Genomic DNA, 22,500 nt, shown 5'->3' with positions numbered 1-22,500 from the left:
TCAGTAGGGAATATAGGAACGAGCAAAACACAAAATTTAGACAAAGAATAAAAGCACATACAACGCAGAGAGAGAGAGAGAGAGAGAGAGAGAGAGAGAGAGAGAGAGAGGAGAGAGAGAGACGAGTGAGTGAGTGCATTCCAATCGGATCTTTATGAGGGTCAATCATGTAAGCCGATTCAAATGACGAGGTCTTTATGGCCGCCTAACGACGCCGCTAATCCATTCGCGGTGTCGGCGATAATGTCAGCGACATTAAGTTGTCAACAGTCGCCATTAGTTACGCGATATTATTTACATTTCGTCCGGATAAGGGGAGCAAGAGAGACGCGACGACAAGGTGTCCCTTAGAACGTAAACAAACGGTTCCTTTCCGAATAAATCTGAATCAGGTGGGCGCTGGTGTGTTTGGATGCCGATCGCCATTAGGGTAATCAGGAATGGCAGCTGTTAATTACGGGTCGCAGAAGCGTGTTTGTTTGTTATTGTTATTATTATTATTATTCCACTAAGCAACTACTTATTATTATAACTTCTTATTCCGTTTGTCTTAATTTTGTGTACTATATTGTTTCTGCTTTGTATATTTGATATTATTATTATAATTATTATTATTATAATTATTATTATTATTATTATTATTATTATTATTATTATTATTATTATTATAATTATTATTATTATTATTATTATTATTATTATTATTATTATTATTATTCCACCAAGCAACTGCTTATTATTGTAACTTCTTATTCCGTTTATCTTAATTTTGTGTACTGTATTGTTTCTAATTGTCTCTTAATAAATAATTACATTCAAGTGGCTTCCCTTAATTGTCTCTTAATACATCGTTAAATTCAACTGGCTTCCCTTAATTCTCTCTTAATACATCATTAAATACAATTGGCTTCCCTTAATTGTCTCTTAATACATCATTAAATTCAATTGGCTTCCCACTTAATGATCTCTTAAATCAAATTCAATTGGCTTCCCTTAACTGTCCCTTAATAAATCATTGAATTCAATTGGTTTCCTTTAATTCTCTTAATAAATCACTGAATTCAATTGGCTTCCCTTAATTGTCCCTTAATAAATCATTAAATTCAACTGGCTTCCCTTAATTGTCTCTTAATAAATCATTAAATTGCAATAAGCTTCCCTGAATTGTCTGTCAAATAAATCATTCAACTGCAATTGCTGGGTTGCTTGCTTGAGAATCGTCTTCATGAAACGAACATCATTGGCGTCCCCGAGTGCTGAAAATCCTTAAGAGAGAGAGAGAGAGAGAGAGAGAGAGGCCAAGAGCGTGATTAGCCTTGAACTCTCTGATCAGTCGGAGGTTCAAGATGTATTTACGTCACATTAACCTTCGAGGAAAAAAAAAATTAAAAGGCCGTCCATTAAACATCTGACATAAATAATACTTGTAAAAGTGAATCTTAGGATTTATTATTATTATTATTATTATTATTATTATTATTATTATTATTATTATTATTCAGGAGATGAACCTTGTTCATATGGAACATTCCCAAAGGGGCCACTGACTTGAGGATATGTTCATTTAAAAGAAGTAGCAGTAAGTAATAGGAAATACAGAAATCATAGATCAGCTATTAGAAAATAAGAGATAAACTAACAAATGAATGAATAAATGGTTAAAAATGTAAGTAAATGATAAAATACGAAGACAATTGCCGTAGGGTAGTAACGCATTGCATTAAAAGGAGCTATCTTTTTTTTTTTGCTCAGTAGCTGACGAGGTCAGCAGTGACCAGTTTACCATCAGTAATTGGGTTCATTATTATTACAAATGAAGGTCTGAGTTGTTTATTATTAATATCAGAATTTCAAAGGAGTTTCTGGACCTTGGATGCTATGTAATGAAATGCTGAGCATCCAGACTTCTCATATTTGTTAATGGAAACATTGCTCAACGAGAGAGAGAGAGAGAGAGAGAGAGAGAGAGAGAGAGAGAGAGAGAGAGAGAGAGAGAGAGAGAGAGAAACTATAATATCTTTGTTTTATGTTGGAGTTTCGACGTATCTGGGTACTCTTCTAGCTAAGCTTGAGAGAGAGAGAGAGAGAGAGAGAGAGAGAGAGAGAGAGAGAGAGAGAGAGAGAGGGCGGACAGACTATAATTCCTTTGTTTTATGCTGGATTTTCGATGTCCCTGGGTATTCTTGTTGTCTGACCAGATGCCACAATCGTCAGTAGAACATGCCATAAACAATCGTGGGAAACATATCGGACACATATAACAAACATGTTGAAAACAAGGTAACGAATTATTGGCAGTCCTAACCACTGCTTCATACGATTGTCCAGCATTTGCCAGTGATTAGTTCCCCACTGGCGGTCGCTGATTTGTTTTGCAACATGTGCGTAACATATATGCGATAAGTTTTGGACGTGCGCTTATTCTAAATCGTGTTTTAATCGACTTGTTTTCAACCTGTTTGTGACATGTATGCGATAAGTTTCCGAAGAGTTTATGACTTGTACCTGTAGTGTGGACGCATCCTAACATAAAAACCAGTAGTTTCATTGTGAGAAGTTCGTCAATTTCAACCTGTTTGTTACATGTATGCGAAAAGTTTCCGACATGTGTTTATGGCACGTGTTGCAGAGTAAGAAGGTGGTCCATCAAATAGCAAGTCATGGAGACTGGTGACTAGTTTAGATCAATATCCCTATTAAAGGGATAAAATAATTATTACTAATGTATCATCTTACAGCAAGACACAGCACTGATCGAAGCCACTGTACAGCATTTCAAAACACCAACCCAACAAGAAGAATGACTGAAAAGATCCAGGCTGTCAAAACCTTGTTTTTCCCAATTCTTCGAAATCACATTTCCAGCTCCAATCGCCACAGCAGATATATATTATTGACGAATTCGTCCAGGGGGATTGTGTCGGGCCAATTTAATGGATTTGCTCCTGCCCTCAACAAGCGATTTGCTGCAATTGACAGCTTCAAATTGGGGAAGGGGGTGATAGGGGATAGGGAGTGGGGAAAAGAGCGTTTTCAGGCCATTCTCCCAACGAGCAAAATTTCCGGTTATCAAGACTGACCTCCCAGTTATTGAAATTGTTATTTCAATGGTTTACACTGGGTATTACAGCTCTCGCAACTACGTGTCGCTGATATATAGGCATATCGGTTTAACTAACCCATGAAATGGATCGCTGTTACTCCGCTGGTGAGTGTCTAGAGCGCTTTTGTCGTGTCGTGCAATTGGTTCATTCGCTTGAATTATGTGGCTAACTTTGCAGCGCTTGATAAATTTTAGCACCGGACAAGGAAATTTAATGACAATCTGAAATCGTCAAAACGAATTGTAATTCTTACATAAAAACTTAAGAACTTGCTTCATTTACAGTGTTATTTAAGATTATCTTACATTATATCAACAAAGTACTTAAGACAATGGCATTAACAAAGATTTATACTAACATATTTTGCAAAACTAAGTAAAAATCGTGAAAACAATTTGTATATAATATATAAAAAGTGAAGAAATTTCCTTCATTAACAATGTTATTTCCGTTTGGCAAACTTTTTATAAAAAAAAAATTAAAAAATAAAGCATATCCTAAAGAAGAATGCTAACATGTTTTACAAAACGTAAATCAAAAGCGTGAAAATAATTAGTAAATAGAGTATGGAAACTAAAGAAATTTCCTTCGTTTTCCATGTTATTTCTGCCTATCCCACTTTTTATAAATAAAATGTAAAAAGACTGCAGTATTTCCCAAGAAGTATGCTAACATATTTTACAAAACGTAAGTCAAAAGTATAAAAACAACTTGTAGACAATATACAAAAACTAAAGAAATTTCCTTCATCTACAGTTTAATTTCTGCCTATCCTACTTTTTATCTGCAAATTGTAAAATGATTGAAGTATTTCCCAAGAATTATGCTAACAAATTTAACCAGACTTAAAACAGAACAGAAGAGCATTAACAAGGACAGCTGTAACGTCGAATACAAAAGGATATGTAAAAATAACAGTTACCAAGATCCCAAAGTCTAATAAGCAAGAACTTTCAAGAAAAAGTCTTGCAAAAGAGTTCTGAGTCGAAGTCAAGTCTTATCTCCTTCCAACGTCTGAAGTCAAGCCTCAAGTCTTATCTCCTTTTAGCGTCTTAAGTCAAACCTTATCTACTTTAGACGTCTGAAGTCAAGCCTTAAGACTTTTCTCCTTTAGACGTCAGACTTGGACGCAGTTTAGCCTCGAATTTCAAAGGCGCCGCCAAACGCAGCTGGCCTTCATTCGAAGACAGGAAATGGCAGAACGGAAATAAATACTAAAAGTCTTACGTAAACAGGTCAAAGCAGGTCAGAATCTTTCTCTCCAGATATATGTGTTGTGAAGACGAGGGGACAAAAGGGAAAGAGGGGAGGGGAGGAGGGGAGGGGTTTGGGGGCTGAGGGGGAATTAGGACATCAGTAGTCAACGTCAAAAGGAAATGACTGTATTTCTATTCTAGTGGGTCAGAATGCTAATTATTTAACCTACATTTAAATTCGTTGATCAATGAGTAAAAACAACAACAGTTAGAATTATAATACCAAAATGCTCATACATACATACACATACTAAAAGGCTTTTGGAAGCTGATAATAACTGCCTTACAACACTCTTCTCTCGAAACAGATCAAAACACTTAAAACACTTTAAAAAAAATTCCCTTGACCTACGTTGCCCAAAATGCCCGCCGCCGATCCCCTGCCCCTGAAACCACGCCGTGTCATAACTCAGTGCCCTTCTTTCCTCACTTCCCTCCATTTCCTTCCCTTCTGAGGAGCTGACTGACCGCACCCCTGAAGTTCCTACCCAATCCGTCCCCAAGCCCAAGGAACCAGGAGACTCCTTCTCCCCCACCCCCCTTCCCCTAGCATGGCCATACCCACCGCAGCAAGAGCCTTGGCAATAAAACTGACCTCCAGCCTAACTGCCAGGGGTTGCCAGATGTTGCCAGCAACCTTGGCTCTCCAGCCCCTCGAGGCTTCTCGCTTTGTGATTCAGATAGTCTCTTCGCTTTTCCTTACAGTCAGCGTATAAAGTGGCATTTGATATCCCCCAATCAGTGCCAGTTTGAAAGAACAAGCGTGGCACTGGGCCCTGGTCACAGTGGGTCTTTAGAGCACCAAACTGTTCTGGTAACTTTGACTCAAAGTTAGTCCATAGTTCATCTTTGTGATTTTATGTCGAGATGCTTTGTGATATCGTTTTACTCTGAGAAAATACACAAGTCATTGGTTGACAGATGGTAATATGTTTCCGATTTATGATAGAATACCTTACATCTTTGTAATCAGGTAATAGCTGCTGTAAGTTACTGACGTATGTAATTTTTCAGGAGTAAAATATTAGAAAGCAAATCGAATTTGCTCATTAGAACTTGTGTCAGAGCCCACTTAGCAGAATGTGGATATATGCATGAATATGTACGTGCACAAATAAACATAAGAAAAGGGAGATGATTTATCCTAAAGAAGAACATATTCTTAACCTGAACAGAAGAGGAGACTGAGGAAAAGTACTGCTTCGTAATTACCACAGACAAACTGACTGACAGACAGAGACTGAGAGATCGTGGTGGATCCTTGATAAATATCATTATAATAACGTACGCTGTCATCAATCCAGCGGGTGAATCATTATTTCATTATAATCGGGATATTTTCGATCGGTTTACAAAACCAAAATCTTATTTCTGAGTTTACAAAACCAAAATCATACTTCTGAGTTTACAAAACCAAAATCTTACTTCTGAGTTTACAAAACCAAAATCGTGCTTCTGAGTTTCCAAAACCAAAAATCATACTTCCGAGTTTCCAAACTAAAATCATACTTCTGAGTTAACAAAACCAAAATCATACTTCTGAGTTAACAATACCAAAATCATACTTCCAAGTTGACAAAACCAAAGTCATACATCTGAGTTAACAAAACCAAAATCATATTTCTGAGTTAACAAAACCAAAATCATACTTCTGAGTTAACAAAACCAAAATCACACTTCTGAGTTTACAAAACCAAAATCGTACTTGTGAGTTTACAAAACCAAAATCGTACTTCTGAGTTGAGCACACAAACAGACAACTAAAAAAAAAAAGAGAAAAAAAACTACTCATGCAAAACGTCTAGCGCAAAACAAAGCCTGTTCTCCTTTTCCTTCACATTCCGCAGAAAAACGAAATTCCATACAAAACAGGAAAAATATTATCAGCGTTGGAGCTATTACTTCGACGAAATATGAGTTAAGCTCAGCGTGTGGAACAAGGGTTTATATGCCAGATGCTCTCTGAATTCTCGCGACACTCCTTAATGGCCTCAGCCGCAGAGACAGGAATATAAAAACAAGATGAGACAAAAGAATTCACAGGAATACTGTATTGACTTCATTTGTGGTTATTTCATAACTGCCATATTAACTGGCAGTCATTATTCTTGGTGGACTTAATTCTTTAATTTCTTGCTTTCTTTCAGATTCTCTTTCTATTCTGTTGTCAAAGGTAAATATATCAGTTATGTTACATACATACAATTGTAGAATCTCTTCTCGCAGAGACTGAATTTTGGATACTGAGCTTCGCTACATAAAATAACCACACAGAATATCAAACTACAGTTCAAGAACTTGACGAATCAGTTCACTAAAGTCTGATGACACAAACTGGTAATTAATATACATTCACTGACAGGACACAAACACACACACACACATACACGCACACACAAACGCATGAACTGTTGAAGAAGAAGTCGCCGTAAGGGAAGCTAAAATTGAACCCTATTTACATGTCCTTGCTAAGTATAGGGAAGAGGCTAATGTGGCCGTCCTCCGCCACCCTCTGCCCCACCCCCTACCTCTCATTCCCTCCCCATCTTCCCTCCCCCCCTTCCCCCCACCCCAAAGGGAGGACGGGATAGGATGGAAGAGAGACCTAACAAAGATATGAACACAAATACGAAGTTTTGGGTTTTGGTAAAAAAAAAAAAATGTATTTATTACTTGAACAGCAACGCGCACAAACGAACGAACTCGCATGCACGCGCGCATAAGCCGGAAAGGAAACAGCCTTAGTGAAAAATGGAACGGGAAGCGGAAGAGAGGAGATAAAGCAGAAGGGGATGTATTGCTGGTGGTGGTCACTATCCCACACAGAGAGAGAGAGAGAGAGAGAGAGAGAGAGAGAGAGAGAGAGAGAGAGAATATCTACCTACAGTATACAAAAGATTTTTTTCCAAAAAGTGCCCCGTCAATATGATGAAACTGAAGAAATACCAAATCTTGAAATGACTGGGGTATGAGAGAGAGAGAGAGAGAGAGAGAGAGAGAGAGAGAGAGAGAGAGAGAGAGAGAGAGAGAGAAGAAGTAATGGGAATGGAGGAAGATATACATATATAAGAACAAATAGTTTGAACGGAAGATACGACGTGGGGGGAAGTAAATCCAAGAATCAGGAGGAGGAGGAGGAAGAGGAGGAGGAGGAGGAGGAGGAGGAGGAGGAGGAGGAGGAGGAGGAGGAGGAGGAGGAGGAGGAGGAGAAGGAGGAGGAAAAGGATAAGGAAAATAGGAGGAGGAGAGAATCCATTAAGGAGAATGTCGATTACCACCGGAAAACGTCTTCTGCTGGAGACGAACGGCGAATAAATAGCAGTCTCAGAGAGAGAGAGAGAGAGAGAGAGAGAGAGAGAGAGAGAGAGAGAGAGAGAGAGAGAGAGAGTACAGAATTACGATGTGGTAACACATACACATATATATATATATATATATATATATGTATATACAATAGTATGTATATATATATATATATATATATATATATATATATATATATATATATTATATATATATATATATATATATATATATATATATATATATATATATATATATATATATATATATATATAAATATATGACCTGATTACAGCTATGAAGAGAGAGAGAGAGAGAGAGAGTAGAAGTGGTAGTAGAGAGATGTACATTTGACAGGTTTACAGTTATGAAGAGAGAGTAGAAGTGGTAGTAGAGAGATATACATTTGACCGGATTACAGCTATCATTGAGAGAGAGAGAGAGAGAGAGAGAGAGAGAGAGAGAGTGTAGAAGTGGTAGTAGAGAGATATACATTTGACCGGATTGCAGCTATCATAGAGAGAGAGAGAGAGAGAAATTCGCATTCTTGTAACTTCAGTAAAAAAAAAAAATTCGCGTTGCCATACACATACTACACAGGCAAGTATTAAAATTTGAACACCCTTGATGTGATAGTTAATACAGGCTTTGGAATTCTCTTTCAACTTTCTAAAATGTGTTCCTCCTCAGATGAGATATACCACTTTTATTACTGTTACAAACAACAATGGCTATATATAAGTCATTTTAGAATGGCTTAAGCAAATCTAATAACTCCCCCATTTTACTGTACTCTGAGGGAGATGCCTGAGTCAAGATTCGGTATAACGTTAGGTTTTACCCTTAGAATAATAATAATCTCACCCCCTGTCCCCCATGACGGTGCTATTGCGTTCCCAATTTTGAATTGTTTCAGAAATAATATTGCTATTCAGGATCTCATTCTGAAGAATATGAACCAATAATATTGAAAAATCTCAGTCTCTCATTAATACAATCCTTTAAATATCGATCCAGGTTTCGTCAGAATTCTTGTTTTACTCTTTTACATTACATTTACCACTATTTACATTATTTTGCATTATTTCGAAGTGAAATAATTTTTAGTTTTCTGTAAAGGAAAACTATTGTGCCGGCTTTGTTTGTCCGTCCGCCCTTTATTCTGCCCGCACTTTTTTCTGTACGCACTTTTTCTGTCCGCCCTCAGATCTTAAAAACTACTGAGGCTAGAGGGCGGCAAATTGTTAAGTTGATCATCCACCCTCCAATCATCAAACATACCCAATTGCAGCCCTCTAGCCTTAGTGGTTTTTATTTTTTCTAAGGTTAAAGTTAGCCACAATCGTGCTACTGGCAACGATATGGGATAGACCACCACCGGGCAGTGGTTAAAGTTTCATGGGTCGCGGGTCATACAGCATTATACCGAGACCATCGAAAGAGAGATCTATTTTCGATGGCCTTTATTACACGCTACAGAAAACTCGATTCCGCCGAAGAAATTTCGGCGCATTTTTTACTTTTTTTTTTACTGTCAACATTACTTCGACAATTTTCTTCATAAACATTATTGTTCATAAGTTTATCGTAATGATCATAATTGTTTATTTTACTCTGATCAGCCGTTGCATCTCGGCTCAATGGCAGAGCAATCGTTGAATATATAAATATAAACGGATGTTAAACACAAAGACGTATATTAAATAAAAACGCAGATTGAATATAAAGATGTTTATTAGATATTAACTTATGTTAAATATAAAGACGTATTTTAAATATAAAGGCATAAATTGAATACAAAGACGTATGTTAAATAGAAGGACGTATATTACAGTAGGTGTAAAATTCACAAGACTAAGCATGCGTTTGGAATAATGGCTCACCTGGGGAAAATGAGAGAGAGAGAGAGAGAGAGAGAGAGAGAGAGAGAGAGAGAGAGAGAATTCATATTGTTTCAGCATGAGAGAGAGAGAGAGAGAGAGAGAGAGAGAGAGAGAGAGAGAGAGAGAGAGAGATTTATATTGTTTCAACATAATAAGAGAGAGAGAGAGAGAGAGAGAGTTACAGTAATTGAAAGTGAAAATAATTCATATTGTTTCAGCATGATAAGAGAGAGAGAGAGAGAGAGAGAGAGAGAGAGAGAGAGAGAGAGAGAGAGAGAGAGAGAGAGAGAGCATCAGGCTCTTTTGGACCCGTTTGACTGGTCGTATTTCTTGGCTTAATGGGCAGTCATTACTATCAGGATGCTGGAGCAAAAAAAAAAACAAAACTGAACTTTTATTATTATTCATTGAAAAAATTCACCTGATATTCACTCGACTGCAGTGATCTTGTTGCTGTTGTTGCAGGAATGTCAAGCAAAGATAAATGCACTTGGCGATGGATGAATTTATGAATGAAACAGATACTACGCATCTGATCGTAAGGGAAATTAGAATGAAGTCATTTATCACTCGTATATATATATATATATATATATATATATATATATATATATATATATATATATATATATATATATATATATATATATATATATATATACTGTATTTATATAAATAAATATGTACATAAGTATACACACACATACATATATATATATATATATATATATATATATATATATATATATATATATATATATATATATATATATATATATATATATATATAATATACATTTAAACTCTTGCTTTGGGTAATCAAACTTAAGGCAAAAATTCATTATATTGAACATTGAAATAAGGTTTAGATGACAGTAAACATTTTAATGAACAAAGATTGAACAGTGCATAATCGTTCTAAACATAATGTTCAAAATCATGATTCTCAGTCCGATAACAAAGGAAATTCATTGATTGCCATACTCAGTAAATCTAACAACGTTTAGGTAGCACTAAACATCGCTGAGCAAAGACTAAACGATGCACGCTCGATCTGAACATTGTTCATAGACCTGATTCTCAATCTTATAATGTTTCTGAATTTAATGAAAAATCAAGTTGCAATTCAGACGTTGAGATAGTAAGAATCATCACAAGGTTCTTGTTCTTGATTCTTTGCAGATAATTGGCGATTCGTGCAATTATCCTTTCTCTTGGATTCAGAGAGAATTAAGCAAGTCACGGAAAATACTTCCTAACCTTTCACTTTTTTCGTCTCTTAAATCATCCTTTTTTTTTTTTTGCTATCAAAGATCATAGGTTTCGTAGGTTAAGTTACAAAAATCGGACCTTTTCCCAATTTGCTGATATTTGGATTTATAGGACTTTGTAGGACTTTGTAGAATCTTTTGACGTTGATTTTGATATTATAAAACCCACCAAAATAGACATTTGTACGGGGACTTCATGTTCAAACTATGCCAAATTATGAATTCCTTTCATTTTTCTTTCTTTAAATCTTTAGCTGAAAACCCTTATGGACAGAATCAACAGAAAATAAACCCAAAGAGGGCCCCGAAGGGAAATTAGCTGCAGAGAGAGAGAGAGAGAGAGAGAGAGAGAGAGAGAGAGAGAGAGAGAGAGAGAGAGAGAGAGAGAGTTACAGTAATTGAAAGTGAAAGTAATTCACATTGTTTCAGCATGATAAGAGAGAGAGAGAGAGAGAGAGAGAGAGAGAGAGAGAGAGAGAGAGAGAGAGAGAGTTACAGTAATTGAAAGTGAAAGTAATTCATGTTGTTTCAGCATTGATAAGAGAGAGAGAGAGAGAGAGAGAGAGAGAGAGAGAGAGAGAGAGAGAGAGAGAGAGAGAGAGAGAGAGAAAATTGAAATAGACAGACGATTAATATCAGTGGGAATACAGATAGAAGAAAGAAAACGACAAAACAAATAAACTGAGAGAGAGAGAGAGAGAGAGAGAGAGAGAGAGAGAGAGAGAGGTTATAGGAAAAGGTGATAAATAAATAAATATGAGGGAATAGAAGGTAAAACCGATACACATGAAATTCCGGAGACGTGTTTCTACAATAGAGTTCTATATTTGTTGTTGTTGATCGCGCAACACCTTAGTTCAACCCTTCTAGTGGTCTTCCTCTTCCTTATCTCAAATTTGTCTTTCTCCACTTGTCGGTGAACTCTTTTTTTTTTCTTTTTTACCATCCAGTTCTTTGGTTCAGTTTGGTTTAAAGTTACTTCTTTAAGATGAAGCCTTTTAATATAGTGTATTTTCAAAGACATGTTGACGTAGAGAACACTGTACGGAGACATGGTCCCCTCTGTGAACATTTTCAAATATTATGGGCGCCATTTTGTAAATCTCTCTCTCTCTCTCTCTCTCTATCTCTCTCTCTCTCTCTCTCACACACACAGCTATATATATATGTATATATATATATATATATATATATATATATATATATATATATATATATATATATATATATATATATATATATATATTTATATATATATATATATATATACATATAAGTATATATACTTATATATCTATATATGTATATATACATATACAGACACACACAAACAACATATATATGTGTGCGCGTGCGCGGGTTTTGAACAAGAAAACACAGGCGCGATCTGTGGCAATAACAAGAGAGCGAAAACAAAATTCACTCTCTCTCCTAGGAAGCAAATTACACGAAGCATTCATCATCATCATCATCACCATTATCATCACCGTCACCATCATTATCATTATCATCATCACCATCATCCCCTCTTCCTCACAACCAGGCTTCTTATTTTTAAACCCATTAATCTACATCGCGCTGAGGTTAATAATGAAGAGTTCAAAACAAAAATAAAAAAATAATAAAAAATAAACCGCAGGAAACGCCGAAATTAGGACCAACCCCCCAAAACAATCGTCCGACGGACAATGATTTACGGCGCAATGAAGGAGATGAACGGGACGCGCAAATATGCGCGAGCGAGCGCGCGCGCCTTGAGATGAGAGACTGTATAGCGTCTATCCATTTTGCTCGCGGACGAGACGAGGCCCCTTGCTTATCAAGCCTTATAAGGTAGTTTAATTAAGATTAAATTCCAGGTTAATAAGGCAGGGGGAAATGGCCCCTCCGTCCGAGGGATTTTAAGGGTCATTTTGCCCTGGCCCTTTGTCAAATGGAGTCGTGGAGGGCGCTGGAACTTATACAGCCCCAGAGGGATATAATTTGGTGGCAGTTGTCGAAGGATTGTGGTCCTCCAGAGAAAAAGGGATAGGAATGACTTCTTCCATGGATGGAGCGCTTTTCCACAAGGCTCCCCCTACCACCTCCCCTCCTGTTCCCCCTACCCCTAAGGCCAATTCTCCCTTCCCGCTTCCTCCCTCTTCCCTCCCACCCACACCATTTCTTTATCATCTTCTGCCTTTTTGACTTCAGGAAAGATGTGAATTCACGAAAAATTACTTCATATAACCTGAAATTCTTGGCCCCTCCCTATTCCCCACCCTGGCCAATTATCTCCCTCCCCGCTTCCCTCCCACCGACACTTTCTTCATAATTTTCTACCTTTTTTAACTTCAGGAGAGATGTGAATTCATGAAAAATTATGTCATATGGCCTGAAATTCGTGGGCCCCCTACCCCCGTATTCCTCCACCCCTGGCCAATTTCCTCCCCCCCCCGCGGGCTTCCCTCCCACCAACACTATTTCTCCATCATCATCTGCCTTTTTGACTTCAGGAAAGATATGAATTCGTGAAAAATTATTTAGTATAACCTGAAATTCGGTAGACATTTGGCTGCAGAGTTTAAGAAGGCGATAAGTAAACCATTTTTAGCTCAGATAAAACAAAATAGACGTTTCTTCTGCGTAATCCCCTCTGTCTTTACATCAACGTTTTGTTGAGTGAAAGGAAAGTAATTCAAATTTGCGCGTGCTCGGTATGCTTGCAAGGGAGCGTTTAATAGAACATATTCCTAGTGGCAATAAAACGTACTTGAATCAGCAGATGGAGGATCGGTGGAAAGGAATTGCAAGTGGCAGTAATAATTTCTGTGGAAGTCTAATGAAAGCTGATACTTTACTTTCTGTCACTGAGGATGGTGTCAAGTTCCATTTCTCAATCAATAATTGTATCAAATGAAATTTTACATATGATAAAACACAAATGTTAGCATTATTATCATTATTATTATTATTATTATTATTATTATTATTATTATTATTATTATTATTATTATTATTATTGTTGTTGTTGTTGTTGTTGTTGTAGAATAATGATAATAATAATAATAATAATAATAATAATAATAATAATAATAATAATAATAATAATAATAATATTATTATTATTATTATTATTATTATTATTATTATTATTATTATTATTATTATTCAGAAGATGAAACCTATTCATATGGAACATGCCCACCAACAGGGCCACTGACTTGAAATTCAAGCTTCCAAAGAATATGGTGTTCGTTAGGACGAAGTAGGAGGAAGTAAAGGGAAATACAGAAAGAAGAGATCCCACTTATTAAAAAAGAAAAAATGAATTAACAAATTAAGAAATAGATAAAAATGTATTAAAATGCAAGGAGAATAATATTAGGGTAGTAATGCATTGCACCTTCGCTTGAACTTCTGAAGTTCCAATTGTTATCATTCAAGCTGAACAGAGGTCCTTTAGCCAAAAAATAATAGTTGGAAATATAGTCAAATGTCTGCAGCCAACCAAGAGAGAGGTATACGAAAAAGTAAGTTACAATGAATGAAATACATCAAAGATATAACGAAATTCAAAAAAATTAATATAATCAGTGACTATGCAATATTTATGAGTTTCAAATTACATCACATATTGCTTGGTGTTTTCCAGGCCTTCTAAACAAAAAAGAAGCCGTTTCTTTGCAGTTCCAGCGAATATAAAACCTTGCAGATTCTACAAAGATACAAAATAGTCACATAAGCAAAGTGACACAACGAAACCCAGTAATTCAACAAAATATTGCAAGATTAACCCTTCATCATAAGGCCCAAAAGGATGAATGAAGTGGTGATTAATGACAGAAGGTCCAAGGCGACAGACACGGGCGTTTGTGAAACACCAACCTCTCAATATAAAAGTGACCGTGGAGAGGGTCAGCGATCAAAGTCACCAAGGGAAATGTGACTGGAGAGTGACTTAATGTGCCGGTAATCTGGCCTCGCCTAAGATCACATTGATCGTGTTTTTGAGACATGTTGGTTTACTCTTTCAGCAGATAAAGCTTTAGCCTTCGGAATCCATGAGAGAACAGCATAGCACTTTTGAAATTAGAAAGTAAAGTTGATTTTGAACTTAGAAAGTAATGCTGATTTTTTCTATGAGGTCACGAGATTCAGACGCGAAAAGATGTAAAAATGAGAACTATATTTATGAAATAGATTTTATACTACTAGACAGGCAATCATTAATTATAACATTCTGTAAATACTGAGCACAGTAGTTGCCATAGTTGAAAGATTAAGTGTTCTGAATTGTTTCTTGAACTGTTTTGTAACTGCATCTTAAGAAATAAAAGAATGAGTGGTAAACAAAATGTCGTTCTTTGAAAACACAGGCAACTCTTTTTACTTTATTCCAAAATAGGTTCGAAAATAGTAAAAAATACGCTTTCTAATATGAAAAAACTCGAGAACAAAAATAATAAACAGACAAATAAAATACTTGATGATAAAAAAAAAGAATAACGAAGGGGGGAAATTGCGGAATTCAGGAGATGGGATTTTTGTAATCCATTGCGGAATTCAGGAGATGGGATTTTTGTAATCCAGACACATAATGTGTAGCCGTTAGGCAACGGGGTACCGGTGGGGGTGGCTGACAGGGATGGGGAGGTGCAGTTATGGGAAGGGAAAGACGACCACTGGCCCGTCAGGGGGGTGGAGGGAAGGCAGGGAGGGAGATGGGGGGAGAAGGGATAGATAAAGGAGGGGGAGGGGAGAGGGGGGAGGGGGGCGTTTCTGGCAGCAGCCAAATATCGTTGACTGGAAAGAGGAAGCCGGAATTCTCCCCTCCTGAACCTTCCCTCGCTATTCATTTTTCCTCCCCAGACCCCCTGGGGATTCTTCATCCTCATTTCACCCTCTCCCCTCCACATCCCCTCCATTCCCCCTTCCACAACCACTCCTATAACCCCCACCCCCTTTTTACTTCCAGCGGGGCGCTCTCTCATCACTTTGATCACTACACTTTCCACACACACACTTCTATTTTCAAAAATGTATTTCCACTGTTTCTCCTCCCTCTCTCTCTCTCTCTCTCTCTCTCTCTCTCTCACACACACACACACACAACTAAACACTAATCCAAAAAAAAAAGCAAATGCATTCAGTTTAAAATTGCAGTTGATAATCGCTTCCATTTTCCTGTATGTATGTATTTATTTCCCCACGTATGTATGTATACACCATATACAATCTTTTCGTCGCCTCTCCGCGTCAATTTCCCCCCTTTAGCAAGTTAGCCCAAATTCGCACCTTTTTTTTTTATCCCTCCCATCCAAAGTTAGCATAAAATTTTTACTACGGGTATCGGATTTGCATTTATATGTGTGAGAGAGAGAGAGAGAGAGAGAGAGAGAGAGAGAGAGAGAGAGAGAGGAGAGAGAGAGAGAGAGAGAGAGAATTGTACATGTCCATTCTATCAGAATACAGTATAATAATAATAATAATAATAATAATAATAATAATAATAATAATAATAATAATAATAATAATAATAATAATAATAATGTTCATTTTGGTTTACAAAGTTACCTCAGCACTCAGGCATTAAGTGTTTAGTTCAATAGTGTTAAGTATTAAGTTTTTTTTTTTTTACCTTCCCCAAAAAGTAGTGTTCTAATAACGCCTGTGGCATTTTCTGGATAAAATCGTTATTACCTTCAGTCACTACAGAAATTATTATCTTCTCTAAATAACCTTTCAAGGCGTTTCAGAAAAGGTGAAGTTTCCATTAACTTACTGGCGCGCCCTCCCCTCTCTCTCTCTCTCTCTCTCTCTCTCTCTCTCTCTCTCATAAGCACTAAGTTACGCAATGATGCGTTTGGCTAGCTGCTGGCCGGCTGTTTTTCGTTACCTTAGACCCGTGGTGAACAAAACCAGGGACATCATAGGATTTATTTTTCGTGATAGTAACCCATGGAGACAATAGTATTGACTAATATACTGCCCTAAAATGGAAGACTGCAGTATTTGCAAAAATACAAAACTGAGGAAAATGGTAGATACTTCCCCGCCTTACTACTGCTTTTGCAGATACTGCAAATGGGACCGCCTCAGTACTCCTGCAAAGCATTGAAGAAGAATCATTCTGAAACTGCAGTAACTTGTGTACTAGTGTTTCACGAGCCCATTAGGTGGCATATCTCAATTTCGGAATTCACAGTATTCTATTACGTTCGAAACGATGTTCAACGATCAGATTGTCAAAGATGCATCCTCTTGGTTCGACTCTCACAAGCTGACTAACATCGAAAACTCATGGTATTCAGTAATATGCTGCTTTGCGTCCGATTGTGTTGCTATTCACCGCAGCTCAAAATTTAGAGACTAAAATCTTACCCTTCACTATAATAAAGTATTTTCTTTATGAGATAATTAATTTTAATGAAGAAAACTGAAAAAGTAACAGATTTAAGACAGGTAAGCACATGAGCTTATAACTAGTTTGGTTTTCAACGGTGAGGAGACCAAAACGGGTATGATTTTACAAATCAAGATTGACCTCTTCTAAGCTGTGATGACAGCCTTTTTCACCGACTTCAAACAAGTCTTTTGAAGGGAGGCGCGGCAAATAATCCCACAAAAAACAAGTTAAAAATGCGCCGAAGTTTCTTCGGCGCAATCGAGTTTTCTGCACAGCGTATAATCAAGGTCACCGAAAATAGATCTATCTTTCGGTGGTCTTGGTATGACGCTGTATGAGCCGGGGCCCATGAAACCTTAACCACTGCCCGATAGTGGCCTGTCCTACATCGTTGCCAGATGCACGATTATAGTTAAATTTAACCTTAAATAAAATAAAAACTACATAGGCTAGAGGGCTGCCATTTGGTATGTTTGATGATTGGAGGGTGGATGATCAACATAACAATTTGGAACCCTCTGGCCTCAGTAGTTTTTAAGAGGCGAGGCCGGACAGAAAAAGTGCGGACAGAAAAAAGTGCGGACGGTCAGACGAAGCCGGCACAATAGTTTCCTTTTCAGAAAGCTAAAAAGAGGAAGGCAGAAACTGTGCCATTATGCAACGATACGATACTCGTAACTGAAGGGCCGTTCCAAAGGCCAAGACTGAACCCTGAATCTGAACGTGAATGACGAATACTGACGGAGAAATCAAAATATGGCGACCATTCCCAAACGGGAATTCTTTTGTATATTCTTTTCACAGGTGATCACGGTTTATTTCCGTTGTACTTATGCATTCCTTCTTATACTTATCAAAACATTAGGCTAAGTTATGAGAGGAAATAGGCTTATACTCTTGGTTGTAATTACAGGACCCTTGAAAACTGTAAGTGTCACCATGAACCAAATAAGCTCGGACAAATTTCTTGCGCTTAGATCTAAGGCTTTGTAGCGACAAGTGTGAAGAATTCGAGAAGTTCAGTGGTCATTGTGGCTCTTGCAATTACGTACGTATCTGGTAAAAAGTGACTAATAAATTCTATATATACAAACTGGGTAATATTCAAAAGTCGTCAATTCCCATTATGAAAAAATAAGGCTTATGGCATGGATAAATAACCTACGTAAAACTGCAAAACCATATCTATAAAAGAAAATAATTATAATAAAAAATAACTTCGTATTGACAAAAAAAGGCCTATCGTATCAGGAGGCGGCAGTTAAATAAAGAAGAAAAAAGTTTGGCGTTATCAAGATGGCTAATTATTTTAGACTTTTATTAGGCTTTACAAAAATTATTTCATCAACAGTTTTAGCATTATGGATTAGCCTATTTATTTTGTCACAAAATTCATATTTTGAACTGTGTTTACCCTGCAATTTCAATTCTCATTAATAATCAAGTCAAAAAACCACCAGCTGAATTATTTTAGTCAAATCTCCTGTACTACCTGTAAAACTTTGCTGCATATGAACAGCGTAATTTAAAGAATATTTGAGAATATAAGAGAGTCACGAGTATTTAAGTAACGAAGATTCATATAAAATGTAAGGATTTGGACCTAAGAGAAATTCTGAATCCATTCTTAGACTTTTTGTGTCCTGTGCATTGTGTATTGTGAAGTCAAAAACAGATTGATATTCATAATTTCAGTTACAAATCTCTTTCTCTCTCTCTCTCTATCTCTCTCTCTCTCTATCTCTCTCTCTCTCTCTGATAAGTCAAAAAAAGAATGATATACATTATATCAGCTACAAATCTCCGTCTGCCTGTCTCTGATAAGTCAAAAACAGCATGATGTTCATCATATCAGTTACAACGCTCTCTCTCTCTCTTGGATAAGTCAAAAATAGAATGATATTCATCATATTGGTTACAACCATCATCTTCTCTCTCTCAAAATCTCTCTCTCTCTCTCTCTCTCTCTCTCTCTCTCTCTGATAAGTCAAAGACAGAATGACAACTATTGAATCAATCCCAAATCTCTCTCTCTCTCTCTCTCTCTCTCTGGATCCAGTATGCCCAGGCCTGGGTATACAGAGAAGGAGGAGGAGGAGGAGGAGGATGTGGTTGAGGAAGGTCTAAGAAAGGGAGGGTCGTGGTTTGTTTTGGGGAAGGGGGAGGGCTGTGGACAGGGGGGAGGGTATTAAGAATAGTCCCGGCAGGGGCCTTCTGGAGATGTGAAGGAAAAAGGCGGAGGAGGAGGAGGAGGAGAGGGGGGGGGGATAGGGAGAGTGTTAAGTAAGAGCCTTCAAACTACTCCCAACCAACATCATAAATCAGTTGTCTGCCTTCTGCCTGTCAGGTCAAAGGGCGTCTCGAATCGCCAAGTCTTATAAACAGAGAGGTTCCCTCACCTACCTCTCTCTCCCTCTCCTCTCCTCTCCTCTCATCTCCTCAGGGAGAGAGAGAGAGAGAGAGAGAGAGAGAGAGAGAGAGAGAGAGAGAGAGAGATGATAAAGGTCTTTACAGAATCACGTCGAGGGCTGGAATGGATGAAACTAGGCTAGACGCTCCGTCCAGCAAAAGTTGTTTTCCAGAATGAAAACGAACTTTAAAATCTGGTCTGGAAATCCATGAATGTGATATCGTTTTATATATAAAAAAAATACACCTTTGCATTGAATAAAGTCAATTCTACTCACCTCTAAAAACAACGACTGACACAAAAGGGAACCGCACGGCCTGGAAAAGAAAAGAAAAAAGAAAATTTAAAAAAATTTAATGAAATCCTCCATCGCTTTAGCCCAAGATGCCATTTCCCTAAGCCCAGAATTTGCAAGAAAACATAAGGAATCATTACCAGTAATATTTCTTTACATGCTGAATGGATATGCAAATGACTCCGGAATTTTTATCAGCAGTTTAAATCTAAAGTGGCCACTCGGCCTGAATTTCAAACGGCCAGTCGAAAAAAAAGATGCAATAACGAACAAACCACAAAATGCAAAATACAGGGTTTGGAAGTCGTAAAAACAAATTCATTTTTTTTGTTGTTGTTGCTAAGTCTACAAATATACAAGTGGACTACTATTTTCCAAGTGTAGATTACTTACAATAAATAACATTCCCTATAAGTACCACGGGAGTTTCGAGTTCCGTGAAGGAGTGGTTCCTAGGAAAATACTCCCCAATACTTCCAACTCCCACTCCCTTCCCCTAAGCCCCTCAAAAAAAACTTTTGTTTATTGGGTAAAATTGTAGAGAATGGAAGATCTAATTGACTTTTTAATTAGGGGAAAATAATAGCTTAACATTTCCGAACAGGGCTCGCTTTAAACGCTGGCATAAATTATACTCAGCATTCACAAAACTATTATTATATACAATTCTAAGACACGAAGACTGTCTGCTGCGGTTAGACCAATTCAAAAAGGAAAAAAAATTATCTCTGAATAGAAATTGTGGACTGAGCAGTTACTTACTGCGTGCTGAATCTCTTAAGAGACTTTACATCTTTGAGAGACTACTGGCAAAGTCTCTCTCTTCGAGTGACAGATGGCAAAGTGAGGAAATTTTTTAATACAATATTGAAATTGTAGTTCATACACAAAGTGAGAAAGTATCATTTGAGGTTATCAGTGCAGAAAGTGGGAGAATACGCAAAATATTTGCTAAAGCAAAAAACGAGAAAATGTAAATTGAATTTCTTTAAAAACAATTATTTTACTCGAGGACTAATAAAAGAACCACTTAAAACAGGAATGAAAAATACTATATTTTACAGAATTTAGTGAGAAAAAAAAAATGGAATTATATGGTGTAAGGTGGAATACATATTTACATAATAGAGCACACAGTTATGTAGATGATAAGAAAAAGAGACAATAAATAATGAGTAAAAGAGAAAATATTAACCAAATAGATTTTAATTACACAGAGTTGGTAAAATACCAACAAACTCGCCCGAAGATTTGTGATAAAATAAAAATGAAGCAAAAATAAGATAAAGCCAAAAAAATAAAGTAAATGGTATAAACACATAATTGCTGAGGAATACCATGATAATACTGAGTATATTGTTACCATCTGGCTTTAAAAAACCAAATATGACAGCTGAGATGACCTAGCATCCAAACAATAATTGAACAGGTATACCAGTCAGCTAAGAAAAATATATCTGTCAGGTGAGGAAGATGAGTGCCCTCAGGAACGTAAGATGATTCAAAAGAGGATTAGAGAATTGTTCAAAAAAAAGCTTTCCGATAAATTTACCACTTATTTTTTTTAGAGAAGAGTTAACAACTAACACTCGAGCAATAGGGTATTGTTAACAATATTTACTAATAACTTTCCGGAGTGAATTATGATTTTTTTTTTTAGAGAAGACTTAACAAATACCCTCTGTTAAAACCCGTGAGATTCGCTGTATCATGGACAGGGGTACCCCCTAAATTCAGTCTCTGCTCGCCCCCATTACGAATTTAAACGAATCAATACATCAAAGCGAGACTTTAGACTCTTGCGTGTGTATAACCATAGATAAAAGGTGAGAGAAAGAAAGGGCCTCCTCTCTCTCTCTTTCTCTCTCTCTCTCTACAGTCTTCTTTCCACAGAAATTCGCCGCTCTCTCTCTCTCTCTCTCTCTCTCTCTCTCTCTCTCCACAGAAATTCGCCTCTTTCTCTTTCTCTATGCAGCCTTCTTTGCAGAGAAATTCTCCTCTCTCTCTCTCTCTCTCTCTCCACAGAAATTCGCCTTTCTCTCTCTCTCTATACAGCCTCTTCCACAGAAATTGCCTCTCTCTCTCTCTCTCTCTCTCTCTCTCTCTCTCCACAGAAATTCGCTTTATTTCTCTCTCTATACAACCTTCTTTGCAGAGAAATTCTCTCTCTCTCTCTCTCTCTCTCTCAACCTGCATCCATCTTCCCAGAAAACTTCCTACTCTCTCTCTCTCTCTCTCTCTCTCTCTCTCTCTCTATCTCTCTCTCTCTCTCTTAACCTGCATCCATTTTCCCAGAAAACTTCCTACTCTCTCTCTCTCTCTCTCTCTCCGGTTCCTCTCCTGGGTTCCATATAACCATAACTAACTACCACCCCGCCTTATTATCTCCACCGCAGACCAGTATGTAGGGAGAAACGTTGCCGGAGGGGGAAAGGAGGGAGGGAGGGGGAAAGGAGGGAGGGAGAGAGGGAGAAAAAGGAAGGAGGGAGAGGAGGGTGAACGAAAAGGGAGAGGAGGGAGAGGTGAAATGAGGTGGAGGGACGGGAGGCCGATGCAAGGAGTTACCTGGAAGGAGTTAAACGACGAGAAA

General features: G+C 37.3%; 1 long non-coding RNA gene across 3 annotated transcripts in view; it reads right to left on the bottom strand.

Moving 5' to 3' along the window:
* LOC136847854 (uncharacterized) overlaps positions 1-22,500 on the bottom strand; it is a 200,426-nt gene that overhangs the window by 33,008 nt on the left and 144,918 nt on the right. For all 3 annotated transcript variants that reach the window (XR_010855869.1, XR_010855870.1, XR_010855871.1), the window contains one exon: positions 19,893-19,932. This is a non-coding gene — a long non-coding RNA (uncharacterized lncRNA). The remainder of the gene's footprint in view (positions 1-19,892; positions 19,933-22,500) is intronic.

Source organism: Macrobrachium rosenbergii, chromosome 17 (genome assembly GCF_040412425.1).
Source record: "Macrobrachium rosenbergii isolate ZJJX-2024 chromosome 17, ASM4041242v1, whole genome shotgun sequence".
NCBI lineage: Eukaryota > Metazoa > Arthropoda > Malacostraca > Decapoda > Palaemonidae > Macrobrachium > Macrobrachium rosenbergii.
This window is presented reverse-complemented; position numbering and strand designations above follow the sequence as displayed.